Source organism: Balaenoptera musculus, chromosome 19, assembly GCF_009873245.2.
Source record: "Balaenoptera musculus isolate JJ_BM4_2016_0621 chromosome 19, mBalMus1.pri.v3, whole genome shotgun sequence".
Classification (NCBI taxonomy): domain Eukaryota; kingdom Metazoa; phylum Chordata; class Mammalia; order Artiodactyla; family Balaenopteridae; genus Balaenoptera; species Balaenoptera musculus.
In genome coordinates this window covers 60,320,143-60,338,495 of record NC_045803.1, presented here as the reverse complement: position 1 = coordinate 60,338,495, position 18,353 = coordinate 60,320,143, and the positions used below count along the sequence as shown (strand labels likewise).

Genomic DNA, 18,353 nt, shown 5'->3' with positions numbered 1-18,353 from the left:
GCCTGCGCGGTCGGGGCCTCCTCGGGGCGCCTGCGCGGTCGGGGGTGGGGGGGGGCGGAGGCGGTTTCCTCGGGGCGCCTGCGCGGTCCGGGCCTTGTTGGGGCACCTGAGCGGTCAAGCTTGCCAAGCCTCAGTCCACTGCTCGCGGATTCCCGCGCCGCTCGCGGCGTCCGCTGCGCCCCTAATCTGACTGGAGTTCTCTAGCGGTTTGAGGTGCCACCTCGTGCAGAGCGCCTCGAGTAGAGCTGCAGCCAAGGAGGGCATCGGAACGCCGCGCCGAGCCGCCGCTCCCGTAGGGACTTGGCGCGACGGGTCCCGAGGCTTCAGAGCGAGCGAGGGAGCCCGAGGGGCGCGGAGCGTGCGCAGATGGCAGGGCTGCCCGCAGCCCTGACCCCGACTTCGACCCTCAGACCCGGATCCTGACCCCGACTCCGACCCTCAGACCTGGACCCTAACCCCTACTCCGACCCTTGGACCCCGGCGCGGTCTTGGCGCTAAGAGGGTGCTGCCGAGGGGAGGAGGGCTTCGCTGGTCCGGGCTCTGGCCGCAGAGCCTGCCCGGGTGTGCCCGGAGGGTCCTGCGGACGGAGCGGACGAGGAAGGGGCTTAGGGTAAGAGCAAGGACTTCAGGAGAGGGTAGCTGAGCCCCCCGGCGCAGGCGGCTGGCAATCTTGGCCTATAGATGCTTAATTTTGGAGAGGTAACCATCTCGTCCACTGTTATTTTCTCCTGGAGGCAGGCTGACTCCCTCTGGAAGTCGTGCCCAGCTCTGGAGACCAGGATCACAGCCCGGGGGACGTAGTCCGCTCTATCCCTGGGAGGGGGTGGGGGAGTCTGTGGTTTTATCCCTGGTATTCCGGACCCCAGGGTCCCGGCCTCTTTCCCAGTCCCCGGGAGGTCTGGTGCTTGAACCCTTAGCTCTGAGACTGCTGATTGTGTTATGGTGACTTAAGTTTGTTTGTGTGTTTTTCTGTAATCCCCAAATTCCTAAGGTCATTATACGATAACCAATCTTACTGAGTGCCAGCTAGTGCCTGGCTGTGTATCAAACATTCTTTTAATCTTCACAAGTGTGCGAAGTAAATGCTTTTACATCTATTTTACAGATAAGGCAACAGACTCAGAACACTTTAAAGTAACCTTTCCAAGGTCGCAGCTAAGAATTAATGGCACAGAGTTTCAGAGATGGTCTGACTGGTCTCAGGGCCTGTGTTCTTTGCCCTATGGCTATAAAGGTCATATGTGCTCCCCCCCTCGGTCCTGAAGCTACAAAGGTTTAGGGACATTTTTTTTTAATGCAGTGTCCTGATTATAGGTCCCAGCTCTGGCAGCCAGGTTCTTGAGTGTGGTTGATTGTGGAGAGGGGGCTGCCCCTGACCTGCACAGCTGGACTGCCTGCCTTCTCACTTTCTCTCTGAACAATCCATCCATCCTCCCCGGTGTCCTCCTTCACTATTTTTCTTTCACTGGTTAAACTGTCCCACCCACATTATGCTGTCCACTCTCCCCAGACCAGTGCCGTAACCGTGACCAGGCTTCCAAGTAGTTTCTTGCCCCCTTGCACCCTATCAAAGCTTGTGCAACGCCGCCCTAACCAGGAAGTGGCTGAGCCCCACCCTCACCCGGTTCCCTCCTCACCCAGCACAGAGAATTTGTGACTCACAGCCTCTAACAAATTTGAACGTGTTTGGGGAGAGTGTAAGATGCAGTCCTATTAACATTGTTTGAAGTAAAAAGTGTTACTGGAACCTAAGCTCTTTGCAGGAGGTTCATTTGGAAGCAGTGCAGGGTGATAGCAGGAGCTGGGCTTTGGGGAAGGAGTGCTGGCTTCTGTCCTTCTGAGTCTGTGGCCTTGAGCAAGTGATTACCTTCTCCAAGCCTCAATTTTCTCATCAGTAAAATGGGGATAAAATTATCTGCAGAGTGAGGCTGATATTGGGTGTCCCACGGGGTTGTTGTAAAGATAAAATGCAATAAAAATACATGAAAGCAGCTCGTCAGCTGGGAAGCCGTCCACATCCAGGATGTCGTGGGAAATGAGGTTCTGGGAAATATTAATTCACTCATCCAAACACATTTACTGAACTACTGTGCTTTGAGAACTGGCTGCAACCCAGGCCTCGGGTGAGAGGTGAACCTTGACTCTGAACCCCGCCCTGCTCAGTCCCACCACTGCAGTGGCCTCGGGCGATGGGGGTTCAGTTAGAGAATTCAGACGCCCAGTGGCCTGGACCCTGGAAGAGAAGGACCTGGGGTTGGGGGGTGGCCTTAGCAGACCCGACTCCTCCCGGGCCGCACTCCTGAGGCACCGCCTTCACTTTCCTGAGCCACTCCTGTCCATCACCTGCTCTCTGTTCTTTCTGTACCTTGTGACTTGTGTTTACTCAGTTCTACTTCCTCAGCTCTCGGAACCCTGTGCACATCAGGACCTTTGGTCTTGGCTTCCCTTAACTGTGTCAGAGGCAATCACGGTGAACTGGCTGCGGCCCAGGCTTGTCTAGGCCTCTGTATCACCTCCCTGACACCAGGCGGGAAGGCAGGGGAGCAAGGCGCCTCGTCCTGCTGCTGTCCCTCTGACCCTTGCTGGGCTCCTGTGCCGCCAGCTGTCAGCCGAGGGGCTTCAGGCAAGCTTCTCTGAGGACATCTGTCCGTCCCCTTGTCTGTAAAATAGGAATAACACTTTAGCAGTCTGGGACAGAGGTTGATCTTTTGGGCCATCTTTGGTTTTAAGATATAAGCTTCATTATTAATATCAGAGCAAATAATTATTTGCTTCTTCGCAAATTAGGCAGCTTGGCTGCAACTAAAGTGCTAAACTTTTTTTAAAAAATCACAGTTCCAATAAGGAACTACTGTATAGCACAGGGAACTATATTCAGTAACTCGTAATAGCTTATAATGGAAAAGAATCTAAAAAAAGAATAGATAGGGACTTCCCTGGTGGTCTAGTGGTTTAGAATCCACCTTCCAATGCAGGGGATGGGGGTTCGATCCCTGCTTGGGGGACTAGATCCCACATGCCTCGGGGCAAGTAAACCTGCGGGCTCTGGAGCCCAAGCGCCACAACTAAGACTAAGACCCGACGCAGCCAAATAAATAAATATTAAAAAAATAAAAATAGAAAAGAATATATATATATACACACACATATGTATGTGTAACTGAATCACTTTGCTGTACACCTGAAACTAACAACATTGTAAATCAACTATATTTCAATAAAAATTTTTAAAAAAGCATAGTGACTCCACACTTGGGCCTGACCTTTGGAACCCTTTGGCTGTCGCATAAGGTAATGACTGTAACTGTTCCCATAATGGTGAGCTGCTGGGCTGAGGCTGTCTTGCAGCTTTGAATGACCTGGCCTATACCTAGATCTTTGGCCAATATTAGGTTGTCATCTATAAAATACACTCCCCTGTGGAATGTTTGAATAAAGTCATCATCCCTCTGAATTTTGGTAAATTTTGTTTCTGGACTGCACATCTTTCTTAGGAAACGATTTCTTCTCGTATGGCTCACTAATTGGGTTTTACTCACACATACAACAAGATTTCATAATATCAGATTTGTTCTTGAAAGGGGAAAAGTCCATTATTACTAGCAAAAAACCTGTCCAGGAATTCGCACATGACTAAGTAGCTATGTATTCCTCAATAGTTCTCCAGACGTGGGCGTGGGATTCTGGACAGACATTTAGGAGGGGCCTGGAAAGGGCAGGTCTGTGTTAACACCCAGAGTTCTGGACAGCACATGCCAAATTCATTAATTTAACCACTTGCTCTGTTGATTATATCAGTTACCCATTGCTGTGTAACAAATTACCCTAAACTCGGCAAGTTAGAACAACCAGTGTTTATTGCCACATGGTTCCAGAGTGCTTGGCCTCTCACCAGGCTGCAGTGCAGGTGACGCCTGGGGTTGTGGTCACTTGAAACTTGCCAAGTGTCCAAGGTAACACCCTTGCCTGGCTCCTGGCAGGTGGCAGCAGCTCCTCACCGTGTGACTCCATGGGCTTCTCATGTAATGTGGTGCCACGTGGCAGGGACAACCGAAGGGTATGAATCCCAGGGGGCAGGGGTCATCAAGGGCCAGCTTGGAGGCTGCTGCCCGCAGTGATGGTTGGAGAAGATGTCTGCTGTTCATACCTGCTCAGTAAAGCCCATCCGCTGGGTTCCTCACTGCCCATCGTGTGGCCCTAGCCCTTTGTAGCGTCACACTAGTCACCACATTGGTTAGTTCAGGGAGAGGACAGTCATCCCCCAAGTCCTTCCTTAGGACTCATAGTTTGTGTTTTTTTGGCCGAGCCACATGGCTTGCGGGATCTTAGTTCCCTGACCGGGGATTGAACCTGGGCCCCGGCAGTGAAAGCTCTGAGTCCTAACCACTGGACCGTGAGGGAGTTCCTAGGACTCGTGTTTGCAAACGGGGAGAGGACTTTGCCTTTGGGCTCACGGAGTAGAGGCGTGAGTTGACAGTGCTGCCGGCACCCTCCGAGCTGTGGTTGGAGCGGGCGCGCCCACAGCAAAGGGGGAGGCTGCAAGGGAGCCTCCAGACAGCCCGGTGTGCGCGCCAGATCCAGTCACAGTGAGTGGGCACCCCCATCGTTCCCTTGTCAGGGGCCAACCCCTTTCCTACAGTGCGAGTTTGCAGTGGGTTTTCTGTCTGTTCAAACTGGGGTTTGCCTGTCCAGGTCCTTTAGCCACTGGGGAGCCACAGCCAGACACCCGAGGTTCACCTCCACGCCCTGCCACCTGTTCAGCAGCCTTGTCTGGGTCCCGCTGGCAGGAAAGAGGGATCGTGTCTGGATGTCCACGTTATAGCCAGTATCTGAAAGTTACAGGCTTGGTATGTCTCTGGTCCCTCGGGTTACCTGTTAGGGGGATGATAAGATAAGGAAAGAAGGAAGGCTTCGCTCGTCTGTGTTTGGTCTCCCGGGAGATCCCCATTGGACGTGCCCTGTAGCCAACAGGATGCTCTGGGATCCTGTAGCCACTAGTCAGATTGTGCGCCCATAACACACAGCTAGCAGCTGTCACAGAGAGGCTCCGTTTCACCCGCTGGACAGAGCGTGCCGTCTCCCGGAAGGAGGACGGTCCTAGGCCTTTGTGCTTTTCCATATTAAGACACAGAGTGGCCACCGCTGGCTGCTTCTGGACCCCAGAGGTCTGTGGCTGTTAACGATCTATCAGCACATCAGTGGTGGGCCTGCCTCTGCAGATGTTCCACAAACCACATTGAAGTTGGACAGTGACAGCAAAACGGGAAAAGACAGTGACGAGCAAGTGCTTGCAGAGGTCCTGGCCTTTCCTGCCAGCCCACTGAGGAAAACCTGCCTCCCTCCGACCTCCTGTCCCGTCCCCTCAAACTCGGAGGTGGCTGGCCCATTCTCGATACTCTGGAGGGCAGAACAGAAAGACAAAGGACAAAAATAGCTCAAAAGAAAGGATGAAAGAGGCAGAGGATGGGGAAGACACACCAGTGCTGTTACTGGTCCAAAGCAAAGCTGATGGGGAGATGGGGTAGGAGGCTGGAGTTTCTGGGGGCGAGTTTTGGGGGGGATTGGTGAGAGGCCTCCAAAACAGTTGCAGAGAAGGAAGGAACTGGAGAGAAAGGGAGATTTTTGTGGTATAAACTGAAATTGCCTTTGACAGATGTTTACTGCATGGCTGTGTCCTGGGTGCTGAGGACACGGCCGTGAACAAAGTGATGGCTGGTCTCAGTGGCCTCCTGTTCTAGTGACAAACCCTGAGGCGGGGTGATCAGACTCCACAGAGAAGGGAACATCTGAAAAATTGTGGTGAAATATGCATAACATAAAATCTGCTCTCTTGGAAGGGAAGGGAAGGCAGAAGCTGGGAATGTGCAGGTGGGAGATGCTCTGTGGCCGGGTTGGGTGGAGGGAAGGGGAGGGAGGCAGGGCTGGGCTCAGGCCAGGGCCAGAATGCCCAGTGGTCAGGACCCTTCCTCTGTGCTGGAGGGGCTGGAGGGTTTTGAGCCTAGGCCCAATTGCTCTGTTTTATAAGCATGATTTGGACTGCTTCGTGGAGAGCAGACTCTAGACAGATGGGAGGTGGGGAAGGGGAGAGCAGGAAGACCCTGCGTGGGCGGAGGGGAGGTGCGGTGACAGGGGCTGGTCTCCAGGAGGCCCTGGAAACCTGGGGAGCTTCCAGTTTCCCCCAGTGGCGGGCCGCTTGGCTTGCCTCGCAGTCCCAGGGAGGCCAGGCTGGCCGAGCACAGGGTCAGCACACAGGACAGCCTCAGCGCAGATGCGGCGCAAAGTGAGGGCTGGGCTGCGGCGGCAGCGGCCACGAGGCTCCGGGGCGCAGGCATTGCTGCCTTTTCTCTGTGATTGACAGGGTTGATTTGACAGAGGAAGAGGTGGCCGCTTCTACATAGAATTTCAACCATGGCTCACATACTCCCCCCTCCCCCGTGGATCGTTGAAAAGATAGACCAGCACAGGCGGCTGGGCACCAGGATCTCCCGGCAGCTTCCCCCAAGGGGTCCTGTGTTTCTGGAATTCCTCTTGTGCCCCCTCCAGCCAGCCCTGGTTGGAGAGGGCACAAGAGTTGATCAGGCCAAGTTGGAGATTATTTGGAGACAGGAGGATACTTCGGCTTCACAGATGCCTCAGATCGCAGTGTGCAGTTTGGGTTTTGCCGTCTCCACCCCTGCTGCTTTATGTTTTATTTCGTTTGACAGTTTATTTGTTACTTGGGCCCTAAGGCAATCCTATATGAGGTTACAGTTTAATAAACAGAATAAACAGAACAAATCCCGTAGACTGTGTTTACAATCGTCTCTACTGGCAGAAGGGAAGAACTGAAGCACCCTGAGGGTGGACGGGGAGAAGCTGGCCTGGCCGGAGCTGGCGGATGCGAGAGGGGTCACAGCCCCGAACACAGGAGCCCAGGGGCAGCCAAAGTGCTTCTACATGCACAGCTGTCCTTTTAGAATCCCCTTTAAAGTTGTGAAGTAAATCTGGGTTTCAGTGACAAACTGTACTAATTCCTGTAACACCGAATGCCCGCGCTGTCCCCAGATTACCATATCGTGGGAGTTAGGTGCACGAGCACAGCACCCGCCCAGGACCCCGAGAAGCAGGCAGGGGCCGGTTCTTAGGCTGAGGTCAGGGCAGGAGCTGGGCGGCTGGCGTCCAGGCCCTGCAGCCCGGGCCTGGGCAGGGCACGTCCTCCACAGCAAACCCATCGGCAGGTGCGTGAGTGACATGCAGGACAGCTCCGGGGCCATGTGCAAGCCCACGAGCCACTGAGGCTGGGCCGAGCTCCATCTTTATGCGCTGCTTCACCGTTTCCCATCTCCCCGTGATCTCCAGGGCCGAGCCTCCTCTCTCCCTCCTTGCCGTCCTCCCGCCCGCCCATCTGGTGGCACACAGCTCCGTCTTCTGGACCCCAGGGCTCTGAGAACAGCCGTCCCCACAGCCCAGCCACGGCCCCCAGGCTGCCTAGCATCTGTGCACCCTGCTCACTCCCGTGGGCATTCGAGAACTGGAGCTTGATGCAGAGTAACTCTAGAAATCAAATACAGAAGGGCACTCCCAGCACTAATGTGAGCATTTCCTTAGGTTTGTGGTCACGGTTAACAGGTGTCGGTTGCGTTGTGCGAACCGTGCTGGGTGGGTTATTCTTCTTGAGAATCCGGCCAGGTAGGTGTTCTCATCCCCCATTGCAGGTGGGGAAACCGAGGCCCTGAGTGAACGCGCTGCCCCGGGTCACAGTTAATAGGGGGCAGAGCTGGGGTCTGAACCCATCTGAACCCAAGCAGTCTGGTGCCAGAGTGTGTGCTCTTAATGACTACTGTCGTGGGAGAGGGATCCGTGGGGCCTTGTCTACAAAAGACAGAGCACACGCCCGCTCCGGAGTCCGTAGTCATGGTCATCTTGCCGTTCATGTATTAAATACACATTATGCATTATTTTATTTAATTAATTAATTTATTTATTTTTGGCTGCGTTGGGTCTTCGTTGCTGCACGCGGGCTTTCTCTAGTTGTGGCGAGCGGGGGCTACTCTTCGTTGCGGTGTGTGGGCTTCTCATTGCGGTGGCTTCTCTCATGGAGCAGAGGCTCTAGGCGCGCGGGCTTCAGTAGTTGTGGCTCGTGGGCTCTAGAGCGCAGGCTCAGTAGTTGTGGCGCACGGGCTTAGTTGCTCCGCGGCACGTGGGATCTTCCTGGACCAGGGCTCAAACCCGTGTCCCCTGTATTGGCAGGCGGATTCTTAACCGCTGCGCCACCAGGGAAGTCCCTATGCATTATCTTAAAATGTTTTTATATTCTTCGGGACTTGACCTTGGCATGACTGGTGCTTGGTCACTGCAGGCCTGGCTCGTTCACAGCTGCACCACCCTCGCCTCCAGCTAAGCCTTTCAATATGTAGATTCTACTACGTAAGAGCCCAAGACTTTTTGATTACGTGGGTTGTGTCTCTTGATGTTTACCATGTTCATATCAAAACTGAGAAAAGTTTAAGACACAAGAAGGCTTGTTCCTCAGCTGTCAGAGGGACGTTGCTGTCCCGCGTCATGCGTGTGCACTCAGGAGCAGAGGGAAATAGACACCTCCTAGTATTGTCAGGAAGAGAGTTTCACCTTGCTGACACCCACAAAGGGTCTTGGGGACCTCCCCCTGAACCTCGCTTTGCAAGCTGTGGTCTAAGGTAAACTTGGCAATTCTTATGCAACTAGAATTATTTTTTTTTACCAAAGTTATCTATGAGTGTCATACTTTTTTTTTTTTTTTTAGCCGCACCGCGTGGCTTGCAGAGTCTTAGTTTCCTGATCAGGATTGGAACCCGGGCCTTGGGCAGTGAGAGTGCGGAGTCCTAACCACTGGACCACCCGGGAATTCCCCATGAGCATCATACATTTAACAAGGGAAGTTAGATTCAAGATTATTCTTTGGATGGACCTAGAGATATCATAGTAAGTGAAGTAAGTCAAACAGAGAAAGACAAACGTCATGTGATATCACTTACATGTGAAATCTAAAAAATGATACAAATAAACTTATTTACAAAACGAAAAGAAGATTCCTAGACATAGAAGACAAACTTATGGTTACCAAAGGGGCTGGGGGGGGAGGGAGAGATAAATTAGGAGTTTGGGATTAACACATACCCACTACTGTATATAAAATATCTTGTAATAACCTTTAATGGAAGAGAATCTGAAAAAGAATATGTATATGTATATATATGTATACCGAATTACTCTGCTGTACACTTGAAACTAACACAACATTGTAAATTAACTATATTTCAATTCAAAAAAAAAAGAAGACCATTAAAAAAAAAAAGTTTATTCCTTTTGGGCCCTTCTCCAGCTAAGACAACTCCAAGTACCAAGGGACAATTTGGGGAATTTGTTTTTAATGTAAAGTCTTTACTGAATTCAGCATTACTAAAAGTTTCTGAATTTACCATCCTGGAAGATAAGCACTGTAGTTAGTTGCAGAACTGGTACCAGCCAGAGGGCTGCTGTCCCATCCACCGTCACCAGCAGAGCTCAGCTGTATCTCCAAGGGCTGCTTTCCAGGGACGGCGAGGAGCACGGCCTCCCTGAAGGGACGTCTGTGGCTCTTGCACAAATCCAAGGAGAGGGGCTGCAGGCGGTGTCATGTCACTTACTTGAATGTGTCTGCCTAGCAAAGCTTCTGGCATATTCTACTCCAGTTACATTATCACAAAACGGTGCTTCAAGTCCTGACTGTGAGTGTTAAGAGATTTTCATGCTCTGTTGTGGCTGTAACACTGTCCAGCACACAGCAGGCATCCAATCGTTTGCTGAATGAGTTCACGTTCATCTCCCAGCTGAGCAAGGCCCCTGCCTTCTGCAGCCTGAAATTCATCACGTAAAACACATTGTGCAAGTGTGGGACAGCCTTTCTAGGAAAAAAGTCTTAGGAAGACATTTTTACTCTCAAGCTTCCTAGTCGGATTTGTGATGAATTCATTAAAAAAAAGAATACATCATGACATTTTGACTCTAACATGACATCAAAGCAGGTGGGACTACAGGAAAAGCACCGGGTACAGAGCTTTAAAAATTGGAGGGTGGTTCTGGTGGTCCCAAGGTCATGGGTCCCAGGAATATCTGAATACGGCTTTCTGCCACAGTTCCTCCTCCTCTTGAGGTTTTGGGGAAAACACACCACAGAGCTATGGTAACTGGAAAGCAAAACGCGTAATAATTTACTGTGAAATGAGCTTGGGTTCCAAATTCTAATGCTGAGAACGCTGGCAAGCTGGGGTCGAGCACAGGGCTGAGGCTGGGCCAGCTGGGCCCAAACCCAGATTTCAGTTCTTATCACATGGCCGCAGGGAAGAGAAAGAAGGGAGGCGCCAGACTGTGGGCCTGCTCTGGCCACTCGGCAAGGGAGAGAGGAGACCAGCAGGTGCCGCAGCCCCGCGGCTCTCCCAGGCCACGGCACAGGGGTGTGGGCGGGCAGGGGAGCGTGGAGAGGTGCTCTGTGCCATCGCCCAGGGGAGGACTAGGTAGGACGCATCATTTCTAGTCCGGGAGGGCATCCAGCATCACTGGGCCTTCTGGAGCCATGAATGGCTTGTGTCTGGTCAACAATCAGCTCCTTTTGGTTCCAGGGACACAGACATGCTGGAGCATGAGTGCCTTTGGCAGGAACCTGGTTTTGTTCATGGCTAAATCCACAGCTCCCAGGTCATTGCCTGGCAAGCAGTAGGCCCTGTACGAGTGTTTGCAAGATGAATCCAGGAGCTCTGGGTGGGGTGCGGACGGGCTGTGATGAACCCAGTCGAGGAGCGGTATCAGAGAAGATGTCCAAGCACAGGCACTGTCGGGGCCAGGCCTTCCTGACTGGGCTGGGGGACGCTCTGGGGGCGGAGGATGGCCCCTGGACTACGTGGGTGCACGCTCTGGGTTTCACTCCAGAGCTTCCGAGTCAGAGTCTTGGGGTGCGCGCAGGTAACTGCATTAAGGAAAGCAGGCTTCCCAGGCAAGGGCTGGAGAACTACCCTTTAGGTATCAAGATCAGGAATTTGTAGATCTAATGTTTTGCTTGGCCACACGATGTTTGGCAAATTAATTCCTTTTGTTGAAATGTCCAATAAAGATTTAATTTCCAATAAAAAACTGGAAGACGTGGCAATGCTGGCTCTGGCCCAGCAGGCGGTTGGCCCCTGACCCCTGCCCTACCACCCTGCCATCGTCCGCCTTCACTAGGTCCCTGTCATTCTTCATGTCTCTTTTCTCTGGAACCACTATGCGAGCTTCCCTGCTGGCCTCCTGTCCTGTTCACACTGTTTCAGCAGCGCTGCTCCTAGCCCTTCACTGCAGGGGCCGCTTGCAGGCTAAGACACACCCCTGTGCCCGGACGCCTTGCAGGCCCTGGCCACCTCTCTGCTGCTGTCCCCCTAGAGCCCCACAAGGAGGCCAAAGCATCTCAGACTTAACTGTACAAAACTAAGCTCTCCCCCGCCACGTCTTTCCAGCCAATGTCGATTCCATCCCAGACACCTTTCTCTTACAGCCCACAAAATCCTGCCTACTCTATCTTCAAAACACATGCCAGATCACACTGTCTCACCAGTCCAGACGTCACTGCCACCTCTTGCCAGCTCCTCTGTTGTCCATCATCTCCAGAGAGACTCTTTCTTTCTCTCTTTGGCTGCGCCAGGTCTTAGTTGTGGCCTGCAGGATCTTCGTTGCAGCACGTGGGCGTCTTGGTTGCGGCATGCGGGATACAGTTCCCTGACCAGAGATGGAACCCGGACCCCTGCATTGGGAGCGCGGAGCCTTACCCACTGGACCACAGGGAAGTCCGGCGACCCTTTCAACAGTGGGTCCCTTCACCTCCTTGGGACCTGCTGTGGCTTACTTTTCATTCAGAGTGAAATCCCAACTCTGAACTGGGACCGTCACCAGCCACTTCCCTCATCTCATTTGCTCCAACTTTGCTCTGTGCTTGTCGGGGCTCCTTCCTGCCCCCTCCTGGGGTGCTCTTCCTCAATCCACTGGCCTTGCTTCCTCACTCTGTGATTCAGCTCAAAGGTCATCTTATCTGAGTCCTTCCCCAGCCCTCATTTCTCCACATTTAATACAGGCCTTAGAATGGTGCCAGGCACACAGTAGGCACTTAAAAGCCCTCAGTGTGTTTTGAACCGATGAGTGCTATCTCTCCAGACACCACGGGAGGAGAGGTGCTGTCCCTCTCTCTACCTTAAGGACACGGGTTAGGCTGCCCCTTTGCCCAGGGCTGTCCAACAGAAATAGAATGCAGCCAGGGTGTGATTTAAAATTCCCCAGTGGCCACAATTAAAAAGAAAAAAGAAACAGGTAAAATTAATTTCAACACTATATTTTATTTAATGCAACTGTCTCAAATACTATCATTTCCACATGTTGTAAATACAAAAAATTTACTTTTTTACATTCTTTTCTTCTTAGTACTAAGTCTTCCAAATCCAGTATTTTATATTCACAGCCCATGTCAACCTGGACTTGTCACATGTGGCTGGGGCGGCCTCACTGGATGTTCTCCACCACATCTTACTTGGTAGTTCTTCTTTAACCTTCTGTCAGCACCTTGAGTGTCAATACTTAAGTAGGGAAACCTGCAAGCCACTCCCCAGACAAGACCTGATTTTCACTCAGTATTCTTAACTCCCTATACTTCTCTTTCAAAGCACTTATCAGAGCCTGTAATTAGATAATTGTATGGCTATTTGATGAACTACCTGCTGTTCCTGGTCGTTCTCAGTGCCTGGCCCATAGCAGACACTCAGTAAACATTTGTGAATTAATGTATTCAATGGCTTAATTCTTTCCTTTTCTCTACTGTATATTTTTACCCGTAGGTTCTGCTTCTGTGGAACTTCGCTTTGCTTCTGCCTTAGTATGTTTTCAGATTATTTCAAGGCAAATTGCCTCCTTTTTCGTATTTCCTACTTTAAATTCTCTATTTGGTTGAGATCAGTGTTTTTCTTTTTGATTTTTAGGCCGCACCGTGCGGCTTGCGGATCTTAGTTTCCTGTAAAGAAGCAGGTCTGAGAGCTGACTCGGTTGGCGGACGGTTGGTCCAGCATCCCTTGGCCAGCGGCAGGTGCAGCCAACACAGGACGGACTCGCTGTGAGCGGACAGAGAACCGATGGCCCCAGCCCCGGGCCCTGTCCTCGCGGGCGCGCCTCCGGACCAGCTGGCGCCGCGGCCGCACCGCAACACCGCGCCTTCCAGAGCCTTCCGCCCAGACCCGCTCCCGACCGTTGCCCTCGCCGCTTCCGGCACTTGGGACGACCAATCGTCACGTCCGAGAACAAAAGACCCGCCCCCTCCGCGACGCAGGTAGCCAATCCAGCTGCTCGCTACCTCAGCGTCCCGTGCGCCTAGACGCAAGACCTTGCCCAATCCGTCCCGGGACGTGCTTCTGGTCCCGCCCCGGCCTGTGCTAGAAGCTGTCAATCTCGTCGTCCCCCGTGGCCCCGCGCGCACTTCCTTCCCGACGCCGTGACGTGCGCAGGCCCTGTGCCCGACGGCGGCGGCCAATGGCGGTGGCGGATACGGCGGGCCAATGGGAGGTAACGTCTCATGCGGCCCGCGCCGCCGCAGCCGCCGCCGGGTCCCGGAGCCAGAGGCCGCCCGAGCCGGAGCGCGATGGAGCGAGGGCCCCAGGCGGGGAGGCGCGGCCGAGCGCGCGGCCCGACGCCCCCTCAGTGAGCGCCCGACCGCCGCGGCGCAGGCCGAGGGCGGGCTCGCCTCTGCCCACCTCGCCGCCGCACCGGCGCTCGGAGCCCGCGCCGCCTTCCCGCTCGGGCCGCGGGCCGGGGACGGCCCGGGGCTGCATGGCCTCGCCCGCGCGCCGCCGCTGAGCCCTGGGCCGGAGCCGGAGCCGGAGCCGGTGAGAGCCGCGGCCGCGCGGGGGTCGGGGCGAGTGCGGGACGTGGGGTGGCCTTGCGGCCTGCAGGCCTTCCGCGCCGGGCGGAGCAGCGCAGCGGGCTTCGGCGGGCCAGGGGTCCGGGGTCCGGGGCAGCCGTGACGGGCCTCAGGGGCCTCCGGGCGGGCTTTGGTGGCGGGGGGGGGATACGGGTGGGCCTGAGGGCGTGAGGGCCTGGGGGGTAGCCGGGAGGGACGACGGCGGGCTTCGGACGGGCTTGGGGGCCGGGGGCAGACGGGGGGCTCCAGGCTGGACTGGGGGGCAGACAGGGGCTGAGGGTGGGCTCTGGGTGGGCCTGGGGGGCCCAGAGGGCCGACGGGGGGCTCCGGGTGGGCCTCGGGCCCTGGGGGCCCTACCGGGGTCCTGGGATAGCCTTGAGGGGCAGAGAGAAGGCTCTGGACGGGCGGGGGCCGACGGGGGTCTTCGAGGGGCCTGAGGAGCCGATAGGGGCTCCGGGCAGGCCTGGGGGGCCGACAGGGGGCTGAGGGTGGGTTCTGGGTGAGCCTGGGCAGCCGGAGGGGCCGACGGGGCGCTCTGGGTGGGCGTGGGGACCTTGGGGTCCCGGGGCAGCAGTGAGGGGCAGACGGCGGGCCGCTGGGGGCTCCGGGCGGGCCTGGGGGGCCCGGGCAGCCTTGAGAGGCCGGCCGTGGGCTGTGGAGGGCCCCGGGCACCTGGGGAGTGGGGCGCCGACCTCTGACCCGCGGGAGGGGCGCCTTCGCGGTGTAGGCTGTAGTTGTTATTCCCAGCGTCCTATTATTATCGCTGTTTTGAAATGGGAGCAGGCGGCTTCGGGCTCCAAGCCGGAGGGGGAGGGCGAGCCGGGGCCCTGGAGGGAGAGGGGGCGCTGGGGCCGCAGGAGGCGCGTGGGCCCGCGGAGGGGCAGGAATGCGGGGCAGCGGTGCGGGGGTGTTTCAGGGGGAGGGTAGGCGGGACTGGGGGGCGGGTGGGAGGGAAGAGGCGGCGGCGGCTGCAACAGCAGCCCTTGGCCTCAAGGAACAATGTGAGACGTTGCCTGAAATGTTAATTTCCGTTCCTCATTTCATCATCCCCTGGCAGGGCGGTAGCTGTGAGAGCGAGTGTGTATGTGTGTGCGTGCGTGTGTGTGTGTGTATGTATGTGTATGTATGTATGTATGTAGGGTTGGCCCTGCCACATGGATTCAGTCCCCTTTCAAAGAGGGATTGTGTTGTTGAATCCTGTTATCTCTGCCGTTTTGGGGGGAGTCTTAATTTTTCTTGAGAGCTGCTCTTTTCCTGGTGTCCCATCAAGGTTTTCTGCTTCTGTTGTATTTTGAAAGCTAGTCTCGTATCCAAACTTCCAAAGAGTTTTGGAAGAGGCTTTGGGAGATGAAGCTGTCCTAAGAGGGCCCCGTGCTTTCAAAACCATTTTCTTTCTAACAGTTCAGATGCAGCAGGCTTAGGTTTCATGGTTTCTGTAGGTTATGAGAAGTTTTATATTCGTTTGCAGGAACAGGACTTCTCAGCAGAGAAGTCATATTTCAGGCTTTCTTAGATGGTGAGAGGGTATTCTGAAGTGATTTTGCACAATGTCCTTAACATTCCTTTTCCACTGAGCAGTGAGAGTGCGCGCAGTTGTTGAATTGGGGGGGTGATGAGATGCTCTCAGCCAAAAGATGTAAGATGATACTGCTTGTAGAAGAAGTGCCATTGAAACAGTTACTATTTTGGTTTGTGCAAACCCAGTCAATGGCATAACTTGGATAGTTCTAAATCAGAGACCCTGAGACTGTGTTTGATGCCTTTAGGACCTTGATTGCACTTACTCAGTGTTGCTGTCCTGGAAGACCTGGAGTTCTGTTTGTGTTTTTTAGGATGATTGCACAAGTACTCTGGTATTACTTTGTAGTTAGAAAGGAAAAAGGGAACACATCTTGCTCAACTTAGATTGTGACCCTTCATCCCCCGCCCTCCATTCAGCTGTTGTCCTCCCTCTGTGGTGTCACGCTCAGGAGCGGGCTTGCCTTTGATAGGCTGGCTCTCTGAACGGAGGAAACAAAGACCAAGTTGCTGTGACATTTTCCTCTGCTCTTTGTGTGTGCCTCTTGAGTTAGTTAAAAAGCTACCCACAGATAGTGCCAAATTTGACCCAGCTTTGAAACTTTGAAAAGATCTTTTTCTTCTAAACGTTTTTTTTTATTGTGGGAAAATATACGTAACAAAATTTACCAGAAGTTTGTTTTTAAAGGTGTCACATAGTCTTGAATTCCTCCTTTGCAGTTGTACCTTTGTGCTGCCACTGTTGGATGTTTTCCTCTGGGCGTGCTGTGGGCCAGCCATGATAATCACACTGCACAGCAGGCCTTTCATCTCTCCAAACCAGATGGGCTGCTTGTGACTAGTGGCTGTCATCTTAGCTCTAATTACAGTGTTGATACAGTGACAAGTAGAACTTTCTACAAATAGAGTTAAAGAAGCTGTGCTATTTGTACTGGAGAATATTTTTCAAGAGGCGTTGCGTTGCGTGCCTTGAGTTTTTAAGTACATTTGACACAGTAAGGTTACGTTTCATCCAATATGAGAGGAGAGTTACTTTGCATAGGATGGCAATGAGCCCATCATCAACTAAATAACATAATTAGAGAGCGTCAGTAAATGCTGGTTCAGAGCATGGTCTGCATTTGTTGCCAAAATAAGTGTTTTGATCTGTCCATTAGTCCATGTAAGTCCCTTCATCTCTCAAATGTAAGTATAATGGATGAGCTTCCTGGAATAACAAGATACTTGCTAGTTAATAGGTGCGAATGATACTGCACTTATTGCCTGGCTGTGTGCTGGGTCAGTTCACTATTGCTGTTCAGTCAGTGCTCTGTGGGGACTGAGTTTGGCCTGTTTGATAAACTTTATACAAAAAAGTCGAATGAACACAAAAGTTACTGTCTTGAAATGTTTTCATGTGTGTTCTGTTAATTTGAATTTCAAATGGAATTTCTGTGCAATTCAACTTTTTCAGTTTTATCTTAAACTCTGTGAAAGATGGCGTCAATCCCTAGCACCTGGAACGCAGGCAGTTAGAGATAATCGGTATAGAAAGCCTTTTTAAAAAGGCTTAGGAAATGATCCACTTCAACAACTCTCTGTTAATTCTTATAGAGATGTTTCTGTTTCTAAGCGGTTCTTTTTTTTGTTGTTTGATGCATCTTATTCTTGATATCTTTGCCAGAGTCAGACTCAGCTGTGTACGTAAGTGTATGTTTTTGTTAGTATTCTTCTGTGCTTTTCTTAACTCCCGCTCCTCCCTCCCCATATTTAAAATTTTCTTTAAATTCACCTTTCAACCAAATAGTGTTTTGTATATATGTTAGAACTACAAGTATTATTTTTATGAAAGTGTCCCAAAGGATTATTAACTGGCCTAACCCTGATTGTGTGACCCCCCCCACCCCATGTCCTTCACTCAAGTTCTCTCAACTCCTCATGCTCCGGTTCCATTGGCCTTTCATTTCCTAGGTGACCCTCTGCCTGGACCAGGGTCTTGCTGAATGTCCATCGTTGTCTCCCTTGCAAATCCTCCCCCCCCTCCCCCCCACATCAACACAGTAGATCAGATGTGTGATCGCAGGGCTCTAAGCTGAATGAAGAGAGGCATGGTCTCTTTGTCACCCAGGGCCCAGCCTAGGCATGACCCTGGGCTTAGAATTGGCTCAGGAAGTATTTGTTGAATTGTTTAAAGGCAATGTATGCAAGTGTTTGAGAAATTTTGAAAGGACATACTTAGGATCATGAACATTTATTTGATTGACTAGGAATTACGCTATGTACACTTTAGCCATTTTCCTATTTGTTGTTATTACAAGTTTACTTGCGAAAGGTGTGGGGCATGGCTTTTAAAATTGGCACAGGACGAGAGAGAAAGGAAATAATTAAACGAACGGTTGTCTTTGTGGAAGAAGAAGAATGCTTTCTGTGAAAGCAGCTTTAGTAGGACTGCCGTGTGGGGGCCACAGTCAGAGGCTCGCCAAGTGTAGTTTGCTGCTGCAGCTCGTGGTGATGAGAACTTCAAGCACCTCTGGCCACGTGTCATGTGAACAGTGTGGAGTCTTTTGAAAGGTTTAGCATTTTCTGATTTATGTTTTTTATTTCCTAAGCGCTTGTAATAAAAAAGGCCAAAGCAATATAAATTCTCCAGAATGGAGGCGGGCCCCTTAACATTTTTGCCTCACCCCTGCCCAGTTTTGGCACTTTAAATATTTATTTATTTATTTATTTATTTATTTTTATTTATTTATTTTTGGCTGCATTGGGTCTTCGTTGCTGTGCATGGGCTTTACGTTGGGGAGAGCGGGGGCTACTCTTCATTGCGGTGCGCGGGCTTCTCTTTATGGTTGTTTCTCTTGTTGCAGAGCACGGGCTCTAGGCACGCAGGCTTCAGTAGTTGTGGCACGTGGGCTCAGTAGTTGTGGCTCACGGGCTC

General features: G+C 52.6%; 1 protein-coding gene across 12 annotated transcripts in view; it reads left to right on the top strand.

Annotated features, from left to right (window-relative positions):
- The first annotated feature begins 13,594 nt into the window (after window positions 1–13,594).
- The window catches only part of ANKRD11 (ankyrin repeat domain 11), a 164,886-nt gene continuing 160,127 nt past the window's right edge, over window positions 13,595–18,353 (top strand). For 8 of the 12 annotated variants that reach the window (XM_036833913.1, XM_036833914.1, XM_036833916.1 and 5 more), the window contains exon 1: window positions 13,597–13,886. The gene's annotated coding sequence lies outside the window, so the exon portion shown is untranslated. Of the gene's footprint in view, window positions 13,887–18,353 lie in introns of all 12 variants that reach the window. The other 4 variants (XM_036833917.1, XM_036833919.1, XM_036833923.1 and 1 more) reach the window with 3 other exon arrangements.